Raw genomic sequence first — 27,890 nt, forward strand, 5'->3', positions numbered from 1 at the left:
TCTCTCATAGGTATGTAGATATAGGAAAAAACACAGTATATGTAGGGTTGGGTACTATCTGTGGCTTCAGGCATCCACTGGCAGTCTTGGAATGTAACCTTTGCAAATAACAGGGAAAGACTCTAACAGCCAGCCTTCAAAGGCACTTCCCTGCCAGAGGATTACAGTCCAAGGCCCTGAGGAGGCTGGGGAAAAGCATTATACGCCACTCTTGCTTTGGCTCCTATCACTGCCCGTTTCAGTCTCGCATAAACACACTCACACTATGCACCATGAAATCATCACCAATATTAAGACAATGAATATATCCATCATTTCCACATGTTTCTCCTTTACTTTCTTTTTCCTGCCCGGCCCTGATTCCCTAGGTAAATATTGATTTGTTTTCTGTCACTATAGATTAGTTTGCATTTTCTAGTGTTGCATAAAAATGGAAATCATACAGTTGTTCTTTCTTTGAAATCTGGCTTCTTTATATCAGTGTAATTATTACGAGATTCTCCTATATTGTTGCATATATCAGTAGTCCATTCATTTTTATTGTATGATTCTATTGTATGGCTATACCACTGCTTATAGATTCAATTTACCTATTAATGGATATTTAGGTTGTTTCCAATTGGGGGGCATTACAAATAATGGCTCTATAAGGAATCATCTATAAGTCTTCTATACATGTATCATTTAATTCACTTGAATAAATTCTTAAGACTGGAAGAACTGGGTCATATGGAGGGTGTGTTTAACTTTTTAAGAAACTGCCAAAATATTGTCCCAATAATTCGTATTATTTTACATGTCAACAAGCAGTACACGAGAATTTCAAATGCTCCACATCCTTGCTGGCACACAGTATGGTCATTCTTTTTAATTTTAGACATTGCGATAGTTGTGTCCAGTCCTCTGCTGTGGTTTCAATTTAAATTTCTCTGATGATTATGAGGAAATACTTATTTGCCATCCATATGTATTCTGCGGTGAAGTATCCATAAGAAATCGTTTGTCTACTTATTATTATTATCATTTCTTAACAACATATTTGAAGAGCTCTTTTATGCATTCCAGAAAAAAGTCAATTACCAGATAATTGATTTGCACACATTTTTTCAAATCTATGGTTTTTAAATAGTATCTTAGTAGTTTATTTTAAAGAGCAAAAATAATTATTTGTGGTGAAGTCTAATTCATCAATATTTTCTTAACGCAGATTATGCTTTCATTGTTGTGTCTAAGAAATTGTTGCCTAATTCGAGGGCATAAAGACGTTTTTCTATGTTTTCTTCTAGAAGTTTTACAGTTTTACATTTCACATTTATATAAAGGATCTATCTTGAGTTAATTCTTGTGTACAGTCAGAGGTATGGATCTACATTCACATTTGTTGCATATGAATATCCAATTGTTTCAAAAACATTTGTTGAAAAGGCTATCTTTTTTTCACTGAATTGCTTATGTCAAAAATTGATTGTTCATTAACGTATGGATCTACTTCTGTGGATTTCTATTCTGTTCCTTGATCTATATGTCTATCTTTATGCCAACACCACACTGTTATGTTCCTGTAACATATAATAAGACATGAAGTCAGTCAGTGTAATTCCTCCAAGTTTCCACTTCTTTTTCATCTCTTTCAGCTATTCTAGGTACCTCTTACTGCCATATGAGTCTTAGGATCGGCTTGATAATTTTTACCAGAAAAAAAAATCTAATGGGATTTTTATTGAAATTTCATTGCATCTGTAGATACATTTCTGAAGGATTAAAATCTTAATATTTACTTTTACAATTCATGACCACAGATTATCTCTCCACTTAAGTTTTTTTTAAAAAAATCTTCCAATAATGCTTTTTGTTCTCAGTACACAAGTCTTAACACACCTTCCATCATGTCATATTTATCCCAAAGTTTTCCACATTTTAATACAATTTTAAATGGTATTTTTAAAAATCCATTTCAGTTTTCAATTGTATCCTGACACCTTGCTGAACTTATTTCTTAGCTTTAATAGCTATTTTGTAGTCTCCATAAAATTCTCTGCACAGTCAATCTTGTCATCTGCAATTTTAACTTTTCCATTCTAATCTGGATTCTCTCTCATGCACTCTCTCTCTCTCCTCCCTCCCTACCTTCCTTCTTTTTCTTCCTTCTCCTCCCTTCCCTTTTCTTCCACTGCACTCTCCTTCTTCATCTTCCGTTTCTTCTCCTCCCTTCCCTCCCTCTCTTCCTTCCGTACTTTCTCTCATTGTTTTGATTTAAAACCTTTAGCAGAAGTTTGAATACAAGTGGTGAAGGCAGATATCCTTACTTTGTTCTTGATCATAGTCTTTCATTCAGTCTTTCACCATTTTCTTGCCTTTAAAGTTCGCTTCTAGTGTCAATTTAATAAGAGTTTTTATCAGGAAAGTAAGTGGAATTTTTAAAATATTTTTTCTTTCTCTATTTAGATGATGATATGGATTACTTTTTAATGAGTTAATATAATAAGTTACATTTAAGGATTTTCATATGTTAAGTCCACCATGCATTCCTGTAATAAATCCTAATTGTACAGCCTGTATTATTCATTTTATATATTGTTGAATGAAATGTACTAAAATTCTATTAAGATTTTTTGCATGTATGTTCATGAGGAATATTAGCCTGTAGCAATGTTTTTGTCTGGTTTAGGTATCAAGGTAATGTTGATCAGAAATAATTAGTTGGGAAATGTAGCTCTTTTTCAATTTTCTACAATAATTTGCATAGAAGTGATACTATTTCTCTTTTAAATCTTCAGTGAAATTCACAAGTAAAGTCATCTTGACCTAGGAATGTCTTTATGGGAAGCTTATTAACTATAAATTCAATTTATTTAATAGTTATAGGGTCACTCAATTTATCTATTTTTTCTTGAGTGAGTATATTGGTTACGGTAGCCATAGAGAACTAATATACTCACTCAAGAAAAAATAGATAAATTGAGTATCACTTCTATTAGGTATATATTGAGCTTTAAATCTATCTTCATGCTTTTTTTTTAACATTATTGGTCCTATATTCTTTTTAGTCTTTTCCTGTTTATTCTGCCTTATTTTAGATTAACTATATTTTTTCAAATTCCTTTTTACCTTCTTTTTTTAGCTATACCTCTTTGTTTTATTATTCTGGTAATTGTTTTAAGCTTTATAGTATACATCTTTAATTTATTACAGTCTACTTTCAAGTGCTATAATAACATTTCCTATATGGTATATGAATCTTACAATAATATACTTTAATTTCTCCCCTCCTGGACTTTTGTTATTACTGTTAAACATGTTAGTTCTACATATGTTATAAAACCCAAAATACTTACTTAATTTGTTAATATTTTTGCTTTAAGCAATCAATTATCTTTTAAATATATTTTAATTAAAGACTACTTTAATATTCAGCCATGTATTTACCATTTCGGGTGTTCTGTATTACTTTCTGTGGATGTGTGCGCTAACAATTTTTTATTTTTAAATACAAACACTGTACCCACAAGTTAAATATAGGAAACTCATCTTTCCATGTCATGACTTAAAGTTTTGGGTTTTTCTACGATTGGTTTATTGAAATATAATTTGCATGTGATGCAATTCACCTATTTAAAGCACATAATTCAGATTTTTAGTATATTCACAGAGTTGCGCAACCATCACCACAATCTAATTATAGGATATATTTAGCACCAAAAAAGAAGCCCTGTACCCTTTTTCAGTCATTCCTTCTTTTCTCTCAGTTCTCCTTTTACCTGCTTCTAGGCAAACACTAATCTACTTTCCGTCTCTGTAGATTCATCTATTCTGGATATTTTATTAAATGGAATATGAACATATTGGTGTTTTGTCATCTTTTCTGACTGGCTTCTTTTACTTAACATGTTTTCAAGATTCCTCCATGTCGTAGCATGTATCAATACTTTATTCTGTTTTATTGCTGGATAATATTCTATTGTATGAATATACTACATTTTGTCTACACATTCATCAGTTGATAAACATTGAGTTGTTTCCACATTTTGGCTATTGTGAGTACTGCTATAATGAACATTTAAGTGCAGGTTTTGGAATAAAGTTATGTTTTCAGTTCTCTTGGGTATATAACGAGGAGTAAATTTGCTGAGTCATATCATAATTCTGTTTATCATTTTGAGGAACTGCCAAAGTGCTTTCCAAAGTGGCTGCATCATTCTACATTCCCTGCCAGCAGTACATCATGATTCCAATTTGTACACATACTTGCCAACACTTGTTTTTTATTACAGCCATCCTAGTGGGTGTGAGGTAAAATCACAGTGTTGTTCTGATTTGTATTTCCCTAGTAGGTAATGATGTGTGATTTTCTCACATGTTTATTGAATGTGTGAGTACCACCTTTAGAGAAATATCAGGTTCTTTGCCCATTTAAAAAAATTTGGTGATTCATCTTTTTTATTGTTGAGATATAACGGTTATTTATACATTCTTAATACAAGTCCCTTATCAGATATGTGATTTACAAATATTTTCTCTTATCCAGTGGGTTTTAACTTTATTGCTAACATGAATTATAGCATTTCTTTTATTGTGGGAATGTCCTATTTACCTACTTTTCCTTTTGTCACTTATACTTCTGGTATTGTATCTACTTAGCAAATACTTTATACAAGCCAATGGCCTAAGCCCTAGGGTATATATACAATCAAAAAAGAGATGTATGTAGTTCCTGCTTTATGTAGATTAAATTTAGTGGGATGCCCAAGCATTTATTTAAAATAACACATAAACACACAATTGCAAACTAATTAGTTCTATGAAGGAGAAAGCAGAGAGCTATGAGGAAGTATAATAGGAACTAAATCTAATCAATGTGTACATGTGTGCATTTGTGTGTGTGTGTGTGTTTCAGTAGAGAGTTGTCAAGAAAGTGTTTCCTGATGAAGCAATGTTTGAATTGAGATCTGTAAGACCAAAAGAGGAAAGGGCAATGAAGAAAGCTTTCTAGGAAAAAAGGACCTGAGCAGACATGTCACCTATAGAAACTGAAACGAAAAGTGTGGAGTTGCAGAGAGAGCAGCGGGGAGAGAAGATCAGATGAGGCTACAGAAGTAAGCAGGGGTAACAGCATGGAGCATCTTTTAAACCATGCTAAGGATTAATATTTTCCCTAAGAGCAAGGGAAAGTGATTGGAGGGTTAATCACTTTGGCTACAGTCTAGAAAATAGACTGTGAAGAGAATAAGTGTTAGTGAACTGGCCAGTTAGGAGACAATCATTCAGGCAATGGCGATGATGGTGGCATGGAGTATGGTAATAGTAGCAGAGGTGAAGCAAAGGAAAGAAACTGGAGGGATACTTGCTTAGAAGAATGAACAAGCCTAGATCTTGAATAAGATATGGGACTTTGCACACTGGATTGATCGCCACATTTGTCCTAGAAGGAAGAAGGTGTACTCTGAGCCTCAAGTATTAAAGTTACCTGATCTAATTCTCAAACAAACACTTAGCTGTCCCTCAATAAGATTTAGTACTTGAATTTCTTGCTTTGTTTGGCTTCCAGATCTGATATTATTAACTTATTTTTATCTTTTCACCTATATACAGGCTCTATATCACCCTTCAGATGCAATATTTGGTATAAATCTTCAAGTGCTGATATTACAACCACTTCTCTGCTAAATTCTGTGCATTTATCTCCTTATATATTTTTTTTCTTCTGGCAGCCAATAGTACAACCTGTCTAGTCAAGTTCAATCTTCCAGAACTTTACTAGGCACTAAACTATGTGACTGACTTTCTTACAAGCAACACCCTAGAATGTGGAGTGAGCAAGGAGAATTTGCCCTCTCTGACCATTCACTGCAAACCAAACTCTAGTACAGATAAGCCAGGTCTATAATTGACATGTAATCTTCACTGCTCAGGAACTGAGATGCTTCAACAGTGGGAACATTCTTCATGTTCACAATGTCTCCTTATCCTATATTTTCCTAATCAGACCACCTATTCACCACACCCTCTGCAGAACACAATAAGAAACGTAATGTTTCTTTCATACATAAAAATTGATAAACTTCTTCCTAGATGCTTAAGCTTTCAGGAACACGGTATATAATTACCCTCTCCTCCTATAATTCCCTATATTATGGCTCCAACATTTGCAGTGCATATTCTTGTAATTGCTCCTATATGTAATTACATTTACATAAAACTTACATAATTTTGCCTGCATTATAAGGTGATGATTCATTTTTCAGAAACTTTTTTGAGGCCCCCAAATAGGATACACTGGAGCTATATTTATTTCTTACATGAAATGCTAAAGAAAGGAAAAGCATATACATATATATTAGCCTTTCACAGTTAGGCTAGTATTCAGAAATTTGGAAATTGATATTCAAATAGATGTAAGTAGAATGGAAATGAGTAGAAAAGGCATACTCATGTCCGAGTGTCAAATTATTATTTCCATGTAACATCAAGAAACGTGTAACATCAAAAGATATATATTATATACTAAGTATAATAAAAATCAAAGCACTCCATAATGACAGTAAAAATCAAACGAAAGAATTTTCCCCTAAAGTTGCAAATATTCCACTCCATTTATGTGTGAAAGCCACTGGGCTTCAATACATTAAGGCTTTGGATTCACCTGCATCTGGGTTCAAATCCTAGACCTGCAGCTTTTAACTGAGCAATTTTGGACAAGTTATTTAGTTTCTCTGAGTTGAATTTTCCCATCGGTAAAGTTGGGATAATAATACATACTTCACAGCATTGCTATAGGATTAAGTAAGATAGCTAATAGAAATTAAAGAGTGCTTGCTCTACAGTAGGTGATCAGTGAATTTTAGTTTCATTCCCTATCAGTTCTTTTCTTTATAGAATTTTATAGTTTTTCCTGGTGTGTTTTGGCTGTTGGTAGGCAAGACAAGTAACCAAAATTATTTTACATGTGGAGCTAATTAAAAAAAAAAAAAAGCAATGGTTTCAAAACGTCGTGAAATATCAGAATCACCTGGAGATTTTGTTAAAGCACACATTGCTGGGTCCCACCACTAGAGTTTTTGATTCAGTAGGTCTGGGGTCGGCCCAAGAATTTGTAGTTCTTAAAAGTGATACATTGCTAGTTGTGGACCACAGTTGGAGAACTGTTGCTGTAATACACGTGCAACAACCAAAACAAGATAATGGGGGTGGGGAGGATTAGGCGGATCATGGCAGACGGGAGGCAGGACTAGATCACAGCTCTGACTCGGACAGAGCAGCGTGTGGAGGCTCGCGTCATGAATCTTTGCTTCAAAATAACTGCAGGAATAAAATCAGGAAACCCAAGAGAACCCACAGACCCTCTGAAGGAAGCAGATTGCTCCTGCAGGACAAAAGAGACACCCCAAACACGGTGAGTGCCCAAACTGTGGAAATGGGAAAGAGAAATCATCTGCCCCTGAACACACACCCTCACTGGGGAAACTGAAGGTCTAGATTACGAGACAAGATTCTGACCTTACCTGGAGCTGAGTCAATTTAGAGAGCCAATTGAAATACAGGGGTAGAGGAAGCAGTGGGAAAAGCTCTGTGAGCTTGCTGGGTCCCCTACCAAACCATTTCTGCCTGGCCTCATAGGGGTCCTTTGGGCTGGTGGACAGAGGTACTGGGAAAAGGCCACAGGGAGAAGGAAATCTCCAGCTGAACTTTGTAACAATTAGAACTGATCAAGAAGTCTCCTGGCCAGAACTCAGGGAAGGGCATGAAGCTGGTGTGCAGAGTCCATAGGCGGGGGAAAAAGGAAATCCATACTTGCTTTTGCAACTGAGAGGCAGGTAGCTTGGGGCAAGTTCTCAGCCGTGCTTGCCCACTGCCTGGAAACAGACTCGGTGCTATTGGGGGTGGGGACATGGTGGGAGTGAGACTGGGCCTTCAGATTCCGTGGGAGCTGGGCGAGACCTGTGACTGCTGGCTTTCTCCCACCTCGCTGACAACCTGCATGACACAGTAGAGATAACCATAATCCTCTTAGGAACATAACTCCACTGACCTGGGAACCTCATCTCCATTGCCCACAGTAGCCGCAGCAAGATCTGCCCAAGGGAAGTCTGAGCTCAGACATGCCTAGCCCTGCTCCCACCCAATGGTCCTTCCCTACTCACCTGTAACTGAAGACAAAATGTGTATACTCTTGGAAGTTTTAGGGCCCCACCCACCTCCTGTTCCTCCCCATACTACCACAGCTGATGCTCTCTGGAAAGTGCTACCTCCTGGCAGGAAGCCAACCAGCAAAAAATAGTCCATTAAACCACCAAAGCTAAGAAATATAAAAGAGTCCGTTTCGCCACCCCACCAGCTCCATCAGAACAGTTGCTGGCATCCATGGCTGAGAGACCCACAGATGGTTCACATCACAGGACTGTCTGCAGACAACCCCCAGTACCAGCCTGGAGCCTGGTAGACTTGCTGGGTGGCTAGACTCAGAAGAGAGATAACAATCACTACAGTTCTGCTCCCAGGAAGCCGCATCTATAGGAAAAGGGGGAGAGTACTACATCAAGGGAACATCCCGTGGGACAAAAGAATCTGAACAATAGCCTTCAGCCCTAGACCTTGCCTCTGACAGAGCCTACCCAAACGAGAAGGAACCAGAAAACCAACTCTGGTAATATGACAAAACAAGGTTCTTTAACACCCCACCACTCCCCACTAGAAAATCACACTAGCTCACCAGCAATGGATCCAAACCAAGAAGAAATCCCTGATTTACCTAAAAAACGATTCAGGAGATTAGTTATTAAGTTAACCAGGGAGGCACCAGAGAAGGTGAAGCCCAATGTAAGGAAATCAAAAAAATGACACAGGAAGTGAAGGGAGAAATATTCAATGAAATAGATAGCATAAATGAAAAACAATAAAACTTCAGGAAACAATGGACACACTCATAGAAATGCAAAGTGCTCTGGAAAGTCTCAGCAATAGCATTGAACAAGTAGAAGTAAGAAATTCAGAGGTCAAAGACAAGCTTCTTGAATTAACCAAATCCAACAAAGACAAAAAAGAATAAGAAAATATGAACAAAGCCTCCAAGAAGTCTGGGATTACGTTAAATGACCAAACCTAAGAATTACCATCATTCCTGTAGAAGAAAAGATATCTAAAAGTCTGGAAAACAGATTTGGGGGAATAAATGAGGAAAACTTCCCCAGCCTTGCTAGAGACCTAGCCGTCCAAATACGAGAAACACAAAGAACACCTGGGAAATTCATCACAAAAAGATCTTCACCTAGGCACGTTGTCATCAGGTTATCTAAAGTTAAGACAAAGGAAAGAATCTTAAGAGCTGTGAGACAAAAGTACCAGGTAACCTATAAAAGAAAACCTATCAGATTAACAGCAGATTTCTCAGCAGAAACCCTACAAGCTAGAAGGAATTGGGGCCCTATCTTCAGCCTCTTCAAACAAAAGAATTATCAGTCAAGAATTTTGTATCCATCGAAGCTAAGCTTCATATATGAAGGAAAGATATAGTCTTTTTCAGACAAACAAGTGCTGAGAAAATGTGCCATTACAAAGCCACCACTACAAGAATTGTTAAAAGGAGTACTAAATCTTGAAACAAATCCTGGAAACACACCAAAACAGAACCTCTTTAAAGCACACATCTCATAGGACCTATAAAACAAAAATACAATTAAAAAAAAAACAAGGTACACAGGCAACAAATAGCATGATGAATAGAATGGTACCTCACATCTCAACACTAACATTGAATGTAAATGGCCTAAATGCTCCACTTAAAAGATACGGAATTACAGAATGGATGAGAATTCACCAGCCAACTATCTGCTGCCTTCAAGAGATTCACCTAAAGGATTCACATAAGGATCCACACAAACTTAAGGTAAAGGGGTGGAAAAAGAAAACATATGCAAATAGACAAGAAAAGCAAGCAGGAGTAGCTATTCTTATATTAGACAAAACAAACCTTCAAACAACAGCAGTTAAAAAAGACAAAAAGTGACATTATATAATGTCTCTATTTATATAATGATAAAAGGCCTTGTCCAACAGGAAAATATCACAATTCTAAACATGTATGCATCTAACACCATAACTCCCAAATTTATAAAACAATTACTAGTAGACCTAAGAAATGAGATAGACAGCAACACAATAATAGTGGGGGACTTCAATACTCCACTGACAGCACTAGAGAGGTCATCAAGACAGAAAGTCAACAAAGAAAAAATTGATTTAAATTATATCCTGGAACACATGGACTTAACAGATACATACAGAATATTCCATCCAACAACCGCAGAATATACAGTATTCTATTCAACAGTGCATGGAACTTACTCCAAGATACACCACATGATAGGCCACAAAATGAGCCTCAATAAATTTAAGAAAATTGAAATTATGTCAAGTACTCACTCGGACCATAGTGGAATAAAACTGGAAATGAACTCCGAAAGGAAATTTCAAAACCATGCAAATACATGGAAATTAAATAACCTGCTCTGGAATGATTGCCAGGTCAAAAATCAAGGTGGAAATTTAAAAATTCTTTGAACTGAATAACAATAGTGACAAAACCTATCAAAACCTCTGGGATACAGCAAAGGTGGTGCTAAGAGGAAAGTTCATAGCCCTAAACTCCTACATCAAAAAGTCTGAAAGAGCACAGACAGTCTAAGGTCACACCTCATGGAACTAGGGAAACAAGATCAAACCAAACTCAATCTCAGCAGAAGAGAGGAAATAACCAAAATCAGAGCAGAATTAAATAAAATTGAAACAAAAATAAAATACAAAAGATACATGAAACAAACAGCTGGTTCTTTGAAAAGACAAATAAAATTCATAGACCATTAGCAAGATTAGCCAGGAAAAGAAGAAAGAAAATCTAGATAAGCTCAATAAGAAATGAAACAGGAGATATTACAATGGACACCACAGAAATACAAAAGGTTATTCAAGGCTACTATGAACACCTTTATATGAATAAACTAGTAAACCTAGAAGAGATGGATAAATTCCTGGAAACATACAACCCTCCTAGCTTAAATCAGAAAGAATTAGATACCCCAAACAGACCAATAAGAAGCAGCAAGATTTAAATGGTAATTTAAAAATTACCAACAAAAAAAAGTCCAGGACCAGACAGATTCGCAGCAGAATTCTACCACACATTCAAAGAAGGATTGGTACCAATCCTATTGACACTATTCCACAAGATAAAGAGGGAACCCTCCCTAAATTATTCTAAAGCTGCTATTATCCTAATACTAAAACCAGGAAAGGACATAACCAAAAAAGAAAACTATAGACGAATATCCCTGATGAATATAGATGCTAAAATCCTTAAGAAAATACAAGCTAACCGAATCCAACAACATATCAAAAAGAGAATTCACCATGATCAAGTGGGTTTCATACCAGGGATACAGGGACAGTTTAACATACACAAGTCAATAAATGGGATACACCACATAAACAGAATTAAAAACAACAATCACATGATCATCTCAATAGATGCAGAGAAAGCATTTGGCAAAATCCAGCATCCCTTTATGATTAAAACTCTCAGCAAAATCAGCATACAAGGGACATACCTCAATGTGATAAAAGCCATCTATGCAAACCCACAGCCAACATAATATTAAAGGGGGAAAAGTTTAAAGGATTTCCTCTTAGAACTGGAAGAACACAAGGATGCCCACCCTCACCACTCCTCTTCAACATAATACTGGAAGTCCTAGACAGAGCAATCAGACAAGAGAAAGAAATAAATGGCATCCAAATTGGTAAAGAGGAGTCAAAGTGTCACTGTTTGCTGATGATATGATCATTTACCTAGAAAACCCTAGAGACTCCTCCAGAAAGCTCCAAGAACTGAGAAAATAATTCAGCAAAGTTTCCAGATATAAAATTAATGTACACAAATCAGTAGCTCTTCTATGCACCAAAAGCAACCAAGCTGAGAATAAAATCAAGAACTCAATCCCTTTTACAATAGCTAAACAAAACAAAACAAAACAAAAAACTGAATAACATATCTAACCAAGGAAGTGAAAGACCTCTACAAGGAAAACTACAAAACACTGATGAAAGAAATCATAGATCACACAAGCAAATGGAAACACATCCCATGCTCATGGATGGGTAGAATCAATATTGTGAAAATCACCACACTGCCAAAAGCAATCTACAAATTCAATGCAAGTGCCACCAAAATACCATCATCATTCTTCACAGAACTGGAAAAAAGAATCATAAATTAATATGGAACAAAAAAATAGTCCACACAGCCAAAGCAAGACTAAGCAAAAAGAACAAATCTGGAGGCATCACACTACCTGATTTCAAACTATACTATAAGGCCATTGTTACCAAAACAGTGTGGTACTGGTATAAAAATAGGCACGTAGACAAATGGAACAGAATAGAGAACCCAGAAATAAACCCAAATACTTACAGCCAACTGATCTTTGACAAAGCATACAAAAACATAAAGTGGGGAAAGGACAACCTTTTCACCAAATGGTGCTGAGATAATTGGCTAGCCATATGTAGGAAGATGAAACTGGATTCTCATCTCTCACCTTACACAAAAATCAACTCAAAATGGATTAAGGACTTAAATCTAAGACCTGAAACTATAAAAATTCTAGAAGATAACATTGAACAAAACCTTCTAGACATTGGCTTAAGCAAGGATTTCATGATGAAGAACCCAAAAACAAATGCAATAAAAATGAAAATAAACAGCTAGGACTTAATTAAACTAAAGAGCTTTTGCACGGCAAAAGGAGCAATCAGCACAGCAAACAGACAACCCACAGAGTGGGATAAAATCTTTACAATCTATATGTCTGACAAAGGACTAATATCCAGAATCTACAACAAATTCAAACAAATCATCAAGAAAAAAACAAACAATCCTATCAAAAATATTGATAAGGACACGAATAGATGATTCTCAAAAGAAGATATACAAATGGCCAACAAACATATGAAAAAAATGCTCAACACCACTAATGATCAGGGAAATGCAAATCAAAACCACAATGTGATACCACCTTACTCCTACAAGAATGGCCATAATCAAAAAATAAAAAAAAAAAATAGTAGATGTTGGAGTGGATGCCAACAGGGAACACTGCTACACTGCTGGTGGGAATGCAAACTAATACAACCACTATGCAAAACAGTGTGAAGTTTCCTTAAAGAACTACCATTTGATTCAGCAATCCCACTACTGGGTATCTACCTGGAGGGAGAGAAGTCATTATACATAAACGATACTTGCACACGCATGTTTATAGCAGCACAATTCATAATGGCAAAAACGTGAAACAAATCCATCAATCCATGAGTGGATAAAGAAACTGTGAGATATATATATATATATATATATATATATATATATATATGTATATAACATGTGTGTGTGTGTGTGTGTGTGTGTGTGTGTGTGTGTATAATTAAATACTACTCAGCCATAAAAAGGAATGAATTAATGGCATTCACAGCGACCTGGATGATATTGTAGACTATTATTCTAAGTGAAATTACTCAGAAATGGAAAACCAAACATCACATGTTCTCACTCGTAAGTGGGAGCTAAGCTATGAGGACTCAAAGACATAAGAATGACACAATGGACTCTGGGGACTCAGGGGTAAAGGGTGGGTGGGAACGGGGTGAGAGAAAAACGACTTCAAACAGGGTTCATTGTATACTGCTAAGGTGATGAGTGCACCAAAAGCTCACATATCACCGCTAAAGAACTTACCCATGTAACCAAATACCACCTGTTCCCCAATAACCTATGGAAATTAAAAAAAAATTTAAATAAATTTTTAAAAAAGTTAAAAAGATTTTTTAAAAGATAATTGGTAAAAAGGGAGAGAAAACCACATTTTCCAAAGTCATATTTACTGTTCTAAACTTTCACTATAATCTACTGAAGAGTTAGAACAATCCCACAGATGGGAATCAGCATACCCAGACTTGCCCTCTTTCGGTGTGGCCTTGGGCATGTTACTTCACTATTCCTAGCTTTGGTTTCTCCATCCTAAAAATTACAGGACTGAAATAGGTCAGTGTTCTTAAAACTGTGTTTTCTAAGCACTGGGAGATCAGAACAAACTGAAGAATGATCTTCGTGGTGGAACTGAACAGACAAGAATTGAACAAACAAGAATCTCATCCCCACACAGATCAGCTCTCCTTATAGAACTCTTAATATAATGTAGTTCTACAGAAGAAGCCAAACCAAATCAAAATAAATAAACACAATCCAGTCTGAAAAATCTTTAGGCTAGATGATATCTGTGGTCACTTTTACCGTGGCTTTCTCAAATATTGAGCTCCACATATGGAGCATTCTGTACTACTACTTTCTGTGATTATAATGATAATCAATAGCAATAAAGACCTTAGACACTACAAATTTCAAACTTCAAGCTATATCCAATGCACTTTTGGTATTAAGAATTTTTCAATTCCAATGATTTGAAAGCAGATAAGCCATTCTTATTGCTTATGCTAACTCTGTGTGTGTGTGTATCTCAATCTAATAATTTGAGCAATTTCATGATACAGCTAGCATTTTTGAGTGTTTGCTCTGTGTCACCTAGTATATTAAAAGCTTAAAATGTATTTTCTAGTTCAATCCTTTGAAAAACTCTTTTAAGTAATATTATTATTCCCAACCCAGAAATGCATAAACTCTAGCACAAATAATTTAACTAGCTTGCTCATGAGCCACAGGTAGTAAAAGGCAAGGGTGGGACTTGAACCTAAGTCTACTTGTCTATGACTTTATGTTGTACTTATCCTATGAGGCGATTCAAATAATCAGATAGTTATCAAATGGAGCAATTAAAATATATAGATCTCTTTGATACATAAAAAAAATAAAATTTAAAAAAAAAAACGAGGATATTAAATCCCTCTGTGAGAAGAGCTAGGCTTTCTCCAGCAGGGAAGTTTCATCCAATGAGTAGGAAGAAGGAGAGTTTAAGGTTTGCCCAGAATCACGGGGGCAATGGTATGCACTATGAAACACTATTACTTTATTTCCTTATTTGATTTTTCAAATGTGAGCTTGGCTGAAAGACTTTAGCTAAGTTAATGACATTAAAACAAACAACAGCAGATGCTAAGTGAACGGCTATAGTCAAAAGCAGTGACAACTGTGTATGTTTTGGGGAGGTGGTAAGATATGAAATAGGGAAAGTATGATGAAACAGATATCCCACTGTAATGCCACCTCCTCGACCGAGAAGACTAATAACTACATAATGGGTGTTGACTCCAAAGATGCTTCATTTTAATCTTTTAATTGCATATGAATAAAGCTTTAATGGAGCAGATTAGATCCACGGCACAATAATCTAAAGAGACCTGGATAGTGTGTTTCTACAAACTCTGAGCAGGTCAGTAGCTGGATGACTCCTTATAATTCAAAGATACTCATCCCTTTTATTAATAATTGTTTAAGCAATTCAGTCAAAAAATAAGGGATCACCATACAATGAGCCCTATGATTCAGACTGTTATATTCAGAAAATCTTCTTATAACTCTTGAAGCGATGGTAACTTGCATCCTAAATTGAGTTTTAGAGCTGCTCTGTCTTAATACAGGCTTTCACAGGTGAAACAGTTTCTCGGGATGTTAGCTAACTAACAACACAACCCCAGTCTGGGCTGTGCATTTTTATTTTGCAGCTTTATTCATTATCTATTCTCAACAAGTATCTGTGAAGGTTGAAGAAAAAGAATTATCACAAAATTTATTTAAATAAAGTTTTTACAGAAAAAAAAGAGAGAGAGTAGACAAGGGAAGGACCTTGACCTCAACTTTTTCCTTAACTATGAATCATTGACGCAAAACATTGTATTTTTAAATTTTTCTCATGAGGTATAATTAGAAATTCCAATGAAAAATACTAAGGAATAAACGTAGAAACAGGAGATAAACATGACCAATATGAGAGAAATTTGTTAGCTATTGTAAGATTTTACCTTTTTGATAACTAAATGTCATGAACAACTGATTTTTATAGCATTCTCAGCCAATAAGCACAGGAAACATATAGTATTAATAAAAATAATACTATACAAATGAATAGTGTTAATCCATTCATAGGCTCTTCTAATCCTTCTATTATATGCTAATGCATCTGGCATGAAACTCTATTTATTCTGTTTCTTTTTTCAATGTTTCTCCTGATTTCTTTGTCAAATTCAGCATCTTTAAAGGTAAATAATATTTCATTTTACCAACATGCTACAGTTGTTTGTTCATTTTTCAGAGTAGGTAGTTGAGCTACTTCAAAATGACATTATTTTGCAGGTTACAGATCTTTACAACTTTGACAAGTTCCTGATTTTCACATGACAATAATTTTTATCTCACCTTCTTGAAAAATGCATGCTAAGACTGTGAGCTTTGGGGTTAATTTGTGGTTTTGGCCCCTACATTTTCACATTTAAGGGAAACATCTGTCCTACTAATCATTGTTGTTTTTATGTCAACTGACAATGCATTCAAATACTGATTAAAATAAGAAGACACCATGGGCTTCCAGTGCATATCAAACAGAAGAACAATGAACACCCAGATTACATTAGAAGGACTGTGACTGAAGACATTTTGAGTATGTGTTGATAGGGTAATTACTAGGTGGAGTAAATTGCAATGTAGAAGCCTCAAAAAGTACTTGTATAGTTTCTTTTCCACAAAAGAGGTCTTGTGTTTGAAAAAAAAAAAAAAAAAGAAGCTTTTAAATTCTAATAACTTCCAAAATCAATTGCATCAAGTTCAATTGTAAGAATATTTTTAGTGTTCCTCTCTGAAATGCATAATACATATTAATTTTGAGTGAATAATTTTTAGTACTGGAAACCATACCTGATCTGGTGGTTTCTTCTTCACTCCATGCAGTGAGAATCAATAGATTGATGTGGTGAGACAGTTACCTGGGGTGATCTAAAATGAAAAAGGCATTTTAAAATTAGGAAAAGAAACCTGCAAACTTCAATAATAATAGCCTCATTATAGGATGTTTTTCAGTCAATCAGCAGCATTTACTGTGTATCCACTGTGTACTGAGCCCAGTTTTATGTGGAGATGCAAAAGAAAGAGTAGAGAGAATCTAGCTTAATGCTGATAAATACTTGTGAAATAAATGAATAGTAAATGAAAATAGAAAAAAAATCATAATCATTTTTCTGGATGACTAGTTGGTATAAATTATTTGGGAAGGAAAGATATCACATATTTGATATATGTATTTATGTAATCATTCAAAAATATTTTAATTTGTATCACTTTTTATATGCTGAGCAGAGAGACATAGTACCTCCGAGCTTAAAGCTTTGGTTTCAAGGTGCATATACACTGGGGATGCATAAAGAAACTAAAATTTCTGAGATCTCACTGTGTTCAGTGTTTGCCTTTATGAAGCTTATTGGGGTAATCACTTTTGTCTCTCAGAAATATCTTATTTCAACATGGTTATTTACACGGCAACTGGGATTAAGGTAATGAACACCATTTATAGTAGTGTCAAACTCAAGCCTGCTACTGATATCAGTTTACTTTGACCATGACCCGGGGGTAGTTACTAGACAATTCACCAAAGGCTATAGGCAAACCAAAGATATGTATGGCAAACGGATAAAGAAGATCACTAAAAATGATATTGGCCAATGAAACAAGACTTCATGTTTTATTTCTCATTATTGGATTTACAGTTAGAAAGTGTTTGGCACACAGTGAATACTTAATAAAAGCAAGCTAAATTAATAACTGAGGAACACCAGGAAGATGTTACTCAAATATCTATATCAAATATGCACCCAAATAATAGAAATGCTTAGCACCATCTTTGAATTATCTATGATTATAATCTTTATTTAAAATAAATAATAGCATTGTATTTATAATTGGAAGAAAACATTATTTTGCCAGCTATAGCCATAGCAGTTTTAAATACACACAGAAATTTCTTAAATAGAGGTCCCTTGTTTTAATGTAATTTGATGGAGTTTTCAAGTTTTTAATTGATGTTTTTTAAAGATGAACTGCTTTCTACAAGAGAAAAAGAAGAATTTGGAGATCCCAGGTACTCTGAAAGGTAGAAGGGATAAGATGAGGGGAGGAGAACAGAGGAGGAAGAAGAGGAAAGAAGGAATCAATGAAATGGATGGCCATTCCCAAAGACTTCCAAATTTTCAGTAACATAGACAAAATTCATGTATAATGTGAATATAGACATACTTTTGTATATATTGGAAAAAGGAATGCATTTCAGATGGAATTTACACAGCTTGGAAGAATATAAACTCCCTAGGTAATTAACACACATTTTAAGAAGAGCTATTTAAATTTCATATGCCATGAAATTCAGAGAGGTATTCAAAAAATTTCATATAGATTAAAGATCTTGAAGAACATAAATACCACAATATTATTTATGCAATATAAAATATAAATATTAATCTCAGTGTAGTAGGCTGAATAACCACTCCCCACCTCCAAGATGTGCACCTTCCAGTCTCTAGAGCCTGTGAATATTCCCACACGTGGCAAAAGGGACTGTACAGATGTGATTAAATTAAGGATCTTGAGATGGAGACATTGTTATGGATTATCTGGGTAGGCCCAAATATAACCAGAAAGGTCCTTATAAGTAACAGATGGAGCAAGAGGGACCATCACAGAGAGATTTGAATATGCTATGCTGCTGATTTTCAGATGATAGAAGGGACCATATAAGCAAAGGATGCAGGGGCCTGTAGAAATTGAAAAAGGCCAGGAAAAAAATTCTCCCCTAAAGACTCTAAATTTATGCAAAATTGTTAGACCAACAATAAGCAACTAATACACTAAGTAAAATCTTGATTAACTAGGAGTCAAATTTGGATTGAGACTATCAGAAGTTTTCAACACATGGTCAAATAATAAGAAAACAATCAGATTGTTTAGGTATATGGAGAGGGAGAGGATACACACCACTGAAGTGAAGCCCTTAATATGGTAAATTTTATTTTATGTAAAATTTTATATTATGCAAATTATATCTAAAAAAACAATAAATCACCTGTGAATAAAGATTGCACAATAATAAGCAAGTTTTATTTTAATCTATTGTTTGAACCATTTCAATGCAACACTAATCTATTTTCTTCTGTTTTCTGAAAATATGATGATGATAATCATAACAATTTTGAAGACAATAACCATGGTGCTTTTTGTCCATCCTGAATCTTTTAAAGTCTATTCCTAACCTAAAGAAATATAATACATTAAAGAAAAAAACACTTTCTAAATATAATACTCACCATTCAATTACTTGATTCTGACCCACTACGGAGTCTGATCCATTCCCCAACATTATTCCTTACTTCTTTTTGACCGCCTTATTTTTTTACTGATTTCTATCCAACTTAACCTCAGCCCCAGATTCTTTTTGTCAACCTGATTCTACTCTGAATACCGCTTTCACCTCTGCTCCAGAGTGACTCTGTGATCTGCCTTTCAAGAGGGACCTAGTGCCTGGGCTTGGCTTTCCTCTACACTGAGATACAACTAGACAGTCCACCCCCAAATCCAGAGCAGATAATGGAAAGTATCTTTCTCTACATCATCATCATCAGGATATTGGTCAATATCATAATAGAAAGAAAAATGGAATTATGAAAAAAGTAAGTAGGTCAAGATAGTGCCTGTAAAGAAGGCTTTTTTTGTGGTGGAAGCTTGAAGATAGTAAGGAGCTTGGTACATATGATGGGGAGACACGAGCTCAGATGTGGAGAGAGAGAGCAAATGAAGATGGTCCAGAAAATCCAGCTCCATCTTACTATAGCCCACAGCTAATAGTATTGTTCTAGAGATTAGAGAAGATGGGAGAAAAAAATAAAACCTGATTCAGCTTAGCAGTTTTTCAGTTAACAATATTGAACACTGTATCAATAAAATATTACTCCAAGCATCCATCACAAAGATCACAATGAAAGAAAGAGATTTGAGTGTTCAGTGCTCTGAAGATTTTTATAACATTCACTTCTTGGATTCACATTTAAGAGAACTGTGTCAACAGAAATCTTAGGAATATATTTTATATTTTATGAAGTAGCACTTTTACTTGTAAGCTGATATTTAGTGACTGTGATGGGCCAAGAATTGTGATAATTACTTTCTGTGTATCATATTATTTAGTCATCATAACAAATGCAAAATTTGGTACTATCTTTTTTATTTTATAAACTTCAAAACTAAAGATCAAAGAAATTAAATAACTTTATCCGATTGGTAAACATTGATACAGATTCAATTTCATGTCTGTCCTACTATAAACTTGTGCTTTAAACCCTTTGGGGATATAACATCTTTTTATATACAAATAGTGTAGCATGTTGCCACTACTAAAGCCAAAATTTCAGCTTTAAAAAAAGATCATTTGGGTCTTCTATAAAACGTAGATAATGTTATTCACAAGGCAAAGTGTCTTTGTGCTATATTTATTGCCTTTTTCTCTCATTTGAGGACATATGCCTGATAGAAAATAGCTGAATTTTCTCACAGAGAGAGCCCTTTCCTTCTTTCAGCATTTTGCCACTATTGCAGAAAGATTGTCCCAATTTCAAAGAACAGATGCAACTACTAATGGCAAATAAGTAATGGAAGCTTTTATCGGTGACTCAGTAAGTTTCAAAACTTAAAATATATAGAAAAGTGTCACTCTGGAAAACAGAATTATTTAAAGCCGCTCCTAATATTTCAGCTTGGCTGTAGACTAGTAAAATGATGCCAGAAATTAACAAAACACATCAGGTTCAGAGATCTATAATTAATCTTGTCAGTGGATGTGGCAGGACAGATTCCTATTTAAACTTGCATCTTGATGAGACTTCTCCCTCATTTACTGTATCAGTACAGAACTCACTAGGGACTCAAGGGATCTAAATCCATCACAGTGGTTTTATAGTCCAGTTCATGCTTGTTGCATGCCCTCACTTGTGCTTGGTGGAATTAAATATTTAACTAACCGTGACCATGGTGTTGTTGAAAAAGCGGCAGCTTTTAGTGCATTTTTATACACACTGTTGAAGAACAAATATAAAATTAAAAAGTCTCTGTCCAAGACTTGAGATAGAATTAATGGTCAGGGGGAAAATGCAATCTGTGCTTAGTTCCTGTAACTGAATTATATTACAAAGCTTTCTAAATATGGGTATGCATCATAGTCTGTAATGGTTAGAGTGAAATGTGAAGGTTCATAAGCAATAATTCTATCATTAAATTTTAATGTGGAAGCACAACTTGGATAAGAAAGCATGCTTCTAAACCTTATAATACTAGAGAAGGCAAATTATTTTGAAACCTGAGACATGAGTTAAATTATTATCTTTTGGTACCACTTAAAACAGACAAAACAATTGTAGTTATGAGAAAAATGAAGATCTCTTAGTAAACAAATGGGTAAATTGTAGAGTTTTATTTTGATCGGACTTATTTCTTGTTATTTAATTTGCTCTAGAAAAACATTTAAAAAGAAAAAGACTAAAAGAATGGAGTTAATTGTTAGTTTTGCTCATATGCTTTCTATTTGCCATTGTTCTTACTTTTTAAGTTTCTGTTGTTAACCAATAAAGCACAGCATGACACTAGGTTGTAATATGACATGCCCTTTATTCATTTATTTAATTAACATTACAATAAAGTTGATAAAATAGAGAAGTGTTTCTATTATCAGAATAGCAAAAATGACAAAAGAAGAACAGTTTAAATTCTCAAATTTAAGTCCAAGTAATTTGTAATCTGCATAGTGTCAGAGAGGTAGGGTATGATCTATTCTGCGATGTGCATTAGAATAGTGGAAAGCAAAACAGAAATAAAAATATATATATATATATATATATAATGTGCATAGCAGGTAAAAGTCTAGGACTTACTGGATCCAGTTACAGTGATTTCTTGATATTCTATGTACGAACCTCCTTGATTTAATGTGAGAGTAATTTTAGATAACTGCTATTCTTTGTGCCCATTTTAGGCCAGTCGTAATTGTTTTTCTCTAGGTGCTTCAATCCAGGTTTATCAAGGGTTCAGACCTATGGGGATAAAGGAAGTAGTGATCATTTATCATCATAAAGGTTTGAGAAGTTTTCCCAGAGCAGCTGTATTCACAATTTTATGTATTTTCTCATGCAAAGTTACTCTGGAATCTGTTTCTTTCTCTACCTTTATTTCTTTGTAATGTTTTGTTCACTTGCTAATGTTTACTCATTCCAAATTTCTTCCACTTTCTAGAATGCATCCCATGCTTCACTGTCTCTGGTCCTTCAGTCCATCTGTCTGAAATAGTCTTTTCCTTCGATCCCACTGCTGTGTTCAGCTGGTGGGCTTTTACTCATCCTTAAGGTCAGTCCAGGTGTCACTTCTTTTGAGGAATCTTTTTCTGAGTCTCTGAATCTAGATTTGGTGTCTCTGTTATATGATCTCATATTATCACTGATGTTCCCATCACAAGGTTTACCATTCCTATCACCACCTCCATTATAATTATTTGAGTGACAGCTTCCAATGGAGAAGAAGCTCCCTGAAGGCCTAGTCCATGACATGGTTATTCATCTTTCTGTCTCCACATATTTATTACATCCCTAATATATGCATAAATATATATATATATATATATATATATAAACATATGTTTATGTATAGTGGTAAATAATTTGGACCTTATCCAGTGATGAGTAGAAATATCACCATGTCATGAAAATATATGATCACTAATATACTCTGAAAAACTGGAAAATGCCAAATTCTTTAACATACTTTTTTTTATAAAGAAAAGAAAGATTCAAAATACGAAAACAACCTTCCATTTAATATACTCTTGGGATATCTCTCTCAGGTCTGGGTCCTGAGATGCCAAATTTTTGTCATCTAGAGAGCTCAGATATGCAGTTCAGCCCTTCACTGATCACACTGGATTCATAGGTGAGCTAATCTGTAGGCTTTTATGACACTTGCTTTATGGTATGAGTGCTGGAGGCTGTTACCACTTTTCACTAAAAGGAGATAAGACCACGATTAGAATGATCTGCAATGCTATTAGCAAGATTATAACATGCATTTTGCCATATTATAATGTTGTATGATTCAATATTTTTCTAGGTGATTATTTTCTCACAGTTACTTATTTAATTATTCTATAAAACACCCTTCTACCACTATTACAATTTTGTTCTATGCTTCTCAAGATTTGTTTACCTTTCTGAGGCACTCAGCAAGGTGTACCTCATAAGGTGCTGTTAGTCTGTGTTGCTGTGTAACTCTAAGCTCCTCAGTCTCTTCTATTTTTGAAAAACATTTGAGGAACAAATATGCCCTTGTGTCACATATCCACCTCATGCTGGTTTCTGTAATGCCTGAGATCTGAGTCACAATGTCACCCAATTAAATTATGACAGGGATTAGATCTAAAGTGGCAGGTGCAATATGAGACATATTAATTGATACATATAAATTATGATATAGAGACTAGGCACATGAGCCAAGGTTTTTGGATTTGATTACCACCAATGTGTTCATGTTTCAACTCCTTATATCACTCCTATCTGTGACTGGTGTCTGAAATCAAAGGATTCTAATGTGATTTAATCAATCAATGAGCTGTGATTAAGCTGTGATTGAGCTTCTTTGATCTCTGAGACTGCTGGTCTCTGAGACAGCCATCACTGTGGGAGGACCCCTGAATGGGGGAGAAACCACTACTTTTAAATGGCTACTAAGTACCAGCCATTGTGAGAACTTCTTCGACATACATTATTGAGACAAGTCCGAGAGGTAGGGATTACTACTCCAGTTTTACACATGTGGAAACCGAGGTTCAAGTTAAGTTTTAGAGCAACTAGGGAAGGCATTTGGAGTTTGAATCCAGTTATGTCCAAAGCCCAGGCAGCCAAGGAACAATAGTGCTGCTGAAGCTATAATTAGGAGCATGTTACATACACCTTTTCTCTCTATTGCAATCACTTAGGGAGACTAGGAAGAGGCAGATGAAAATGACAGATGCTTCCCCAGGAAACATAAAAATTTATTATTCTTTTATATAATTCGTGGACTCTCTGAAACTCATCCACAGATGCCTGGATTTCAGATTAAGAACTCACAACCTACAAGGCAGAAACCCAGTCTCATTAATTTTTGTTTCCCATTTGGTGCTTAGGATCTCTGCTAGGCACAGACTAGGCACAGGTCAACAATATAAAGATTGTTGAATAGAAAAAAGAAATTAATGAATGAAAGACTAAATAAAGTATTTCTTCACTCTTCATTGTTAAACCAAATTATGCCTATTCAGGTGTTTATCTTACTTATATATCACTGAGTCTCACGATATAAAATTTGTTGATTATCTCCTAAATGCCATGTTCTTGTTAGTCTATTATTTAAGTTAATCCTTATCATAGCTTTCAGTCATATAAATCTTATAGGCAACATTAGAATAGTGCCTGATACAGAGTGGGAAAAATTAAGTTACAGAAAAAATACAATATGTGTTCAGTAATACTAGCATTTATTATACACTTATATGTAATACACAAATTTAAATGCCTTACATATATTATCCTAGGTTAACCCTCACAACCCTATGAAGCATGTGTTCATACTAATTTTGTTTTACTAGAGATATAGCTGAGATTTAGGGCAAATAAAATGTTTTGTCCTTGGTCAAAACGCTATTAAGGAACAGAACCAAGATTTGAATCTGGTGATTTCTGACCTTAAATCTCATGGAACGTGAGACACAGAGAGAAAATAACGTGTCTAGAGCCACACAGCTACTAGGTCAAAGTAGGAAGATTATGCCCACTGTTCTTTTCACTACAACATTTTCATTCTACATTCCATCATTGTTATGGACTAAATATTGTGCCCCTACCAAAATAAAATTCATATGTTGAAATTTTAGTCTCTGATGTGATGATACTAGGTGGAGGGGCCTTTTGAAGGTAATTAGATCATGAGGGTGGAACCTCAAGAATAGAATTAGTGCTCTTATAAGGAGAAACACAAGAGCTTTCTTTCTTTCTCTCTGCTCCCTGCCATGTAAGGCTACAAAAAGAAGACAGCTATCTATAAACCATGAAATGAGCCTTCACCAGACACCAGGTCTCCTAGCATAGTGTCTTGGACTTCACAGTCTCTAGAACTATGAGAACAAATGTTTGTTGTTTCAGCCCTGTCTACAGTAATTTGTTATAGCAGCTGAAATGAACCAAAACAATGCTTTAACATTATAAAACTGATAGGCATCACTTTCCTGCTAGCCCTGATTTATAATGTGTTGGCACTAAAGCTGTGGTCTCTGTAGGTCAAGAAAAGACAGAGACTAACTTGACTTATAAAACTTAGGAGTTTCATTAACCTTATGATGCTCCCAACATTTTTGGAATAGAGACATCAAATATACTGCAAATGCTTAAACTTGACCTAAAGCTTATTTAGGCTAGAGAACTTCCCATATTTCTCCATTTTCATCTCAGTTTGTTTCTGTACTGAAACTACAGCAATTGCATTCCATAATAACCAGTCAAAAGAACTATCAAAAGAGGCAAAATATACCTCTTGGCATTTTATTTTATGAGATTTGATTAATTATAACACTATCTATTAGAATGTATGTAAAAAGTAAAGTAGGGGATCCTCTTCAAAGACTTTCCTCCACATCTAATTAGGAATAAATAGTAACTTCTCTTAGAAGCAAAATTTATTCAAAGTCCTGTGCTAACATTCTTAAATATCTGCTAGCTGTAATAAAGAAATCAATGTACTTTATGTAAGAACATTATGTAAGAACATAAAGTACATTGCTCCCACAATTTAGCCTAAATATTTGCCCTGGCATGCTTATACTGGTCCAAGCAAGCATTAGGTCATAGCCTGTTCCTCTTCTTTATTTGAAGGTGTTTTTACCTTTCTCAGCATTCCACAATTTACTTCCTCCTTCCTTTGTTCTCTTCTGCCTTTGCCTCTTTTAAAAAGTTCTAAGTTGATAGCCAATCAGGACAAATACAGGATGTGAGGTCCCATTCCAGTCAATGGAAACTAGACACAGCAATAGGGTGGATGCATCAGGTTATAAATAACACGGTCTCCTTTGTTCAGTGTACCCTCATGGCAAAACTGCTGGGGAGTGTACCCTTTCTGCAGAAAGTAAAAAAATTGCCTTCCTGAGGAAATTAATGTCCAAGTGCTATTTCTTTATGGCACCAGGGAATAAACATTTCTAACAATGTAGAATTTGAAGCTATTTCTAGGCTTCTGACATTATAATACCTAATTATATATTTTAAGTCCATGTGTGCTTTCCCCATACATTAATTACAAAGTTACATATACTCCCCTTAACAAATAAAAGTAAATTTTAAACTACAGGAAAACATAAAGTGTGGATTTTTACATCAAAAAGTCAAGTATTTAAATCTTGTCTTCATTCATTGATAGTTGTGAAAACTTTGGCAACATATCTCTAATCTAAATCACAGTTATATCCCCAGTAAAACAGAGATAGTAGGAAGGTTTCTCATAGTTATAGATATTAATGTAAGATAATATAAGTAAAGCACTGGGAATAGTTCCTGCATATAAAAAGTACTTAATACATATTAATTTTATTAAATAAGCATCTTATATTCTTCCTAAGACTTAGACTCGCTTGCTATGTGGTAGTCTCAGATCTCTCTCTCTCTCTATTTATTTTCCTACCTATTTCTACCTATCTATTTATCCATTCAGCCATGTATTCTTTTATCTAAATTAGTCTCATTTAGTCTTCATCCTGATGTTTCGTTGTTATCCCCATTTCATGAAAGAGAAAACTAAAGCTCAGAGAGGTTAAATAATTTGTACAAAATCACACATTTAGTAAAACTGAATTTCCTTGCATATATCTTTTTCTGTCTTTGACTACTATGATCATAAAGGAATCATAGACAGTTCCATTACAAACAGAAAACAAAATATGCACAACGGCCTTGCCCCTGATGCTACTTAAAGCTTCTGTAGCAGGCCTCATGAAAAGAATATAGAGCTCAAAATTTGAGCTAAGTTTAAACCCTGGGTAACTATGATCAATTAAATCACTTGACCTCTCAGAGACTCATTTTTGTCTCATCTACCAAATGGGAATAAAATAATATAGGGACCCTTGCTAGATTCATATCTTTTCCGATAAAGAACCTTTTCCATACAGTATATAAACGGCCTAAGTGCTGTAAAGAGATGGCTTTGTACTCCAGGTGAAATGCCTACTGCAGGACTATGTATTTTAGGTTATCAAAAATCCCTGTAAGCAGCAAGCATTCAATAGATGTTTGTTGATTAGTTTAATAAAACATTTTGGAAACAATTTACAGAATAACAGGTAAATACATAGATTTGGATCTTTAAAGTTCAAAGTCTATTACATATGCGGCTCCTGCCTGGCAATGAATTTTTCTTTCACTATCCTGCAGTCCCAGGTCCAATACTTTGTTCAATCCCAGGTCCAATACTTTGTTCATTTAGCCCTATTTAGCCAAATGCTGTCTCGTTCATTAGGTTATGTGGAGGAACTATTATGGTCAATTTGTGTAGCTTGGCAACAGCTAAAATTACAATGGAGATTCCATAATCACTACTATTTAAGTTTATGAACATTTTTGAGAAAGTAACACAAAGTGAGTTTCATAAGAATTTAAGAGAGTTTGATTAGCATTATAAATTATGTTTTTGTGACTTTTTCAGTGTTTTTCCACTTCAGTGCGAATGTGATTGAGAAGGCAGCTGTCATCTCTTATCATGCGACAGGCAAAAATTGTTATTGTTATTAACTTTATGA

General features: G+C 34.9%; 1 protein-coding gene across 3 annotated transcripts in view; it reads right to left on the reverse strand.

Annotated features, from left to right (window-relative positions):
- TENM4 (teneurin transmembrane protein 4) overlaps nt 1–27,890 on the reverse strand; it is a 3,006,191-nt gene that overhangs the window by 2,247,181 nt on the left and 731,120 nt on the right. For 2 of the 3 annotated variants that reach the window (XM_054661572.2, XM_063784373.1), the window contains one exon: nt 16,907–16,984. The gene's annotated coding sequence lies outside the window, so the exon portion shown is untranslated. Of the gene's footprint in view, nt 1–16,906; nt 16,985–21,954; nt 22,114–27,890 lie in introns of all 3 variants that reach the window. The other variant, XM_063784372.1, reaches the window with a different exon arrangement.

The sequence above is a fragment of the Pan troglodytes genome, chromosome 9, assembly GCF_028858775.2.
Source record: "Pan troglodytes isolate AG18354 chromosome 9, NHGRI_mPanTro3-v2.0_pri, whole genome shotgun sequence".
Classification (NCBI taxonomy): Eukaryota; Metazoa; Chordata; class Mammalia; order Primates; family Hominidae; genus Pan; species Pan troglodytes.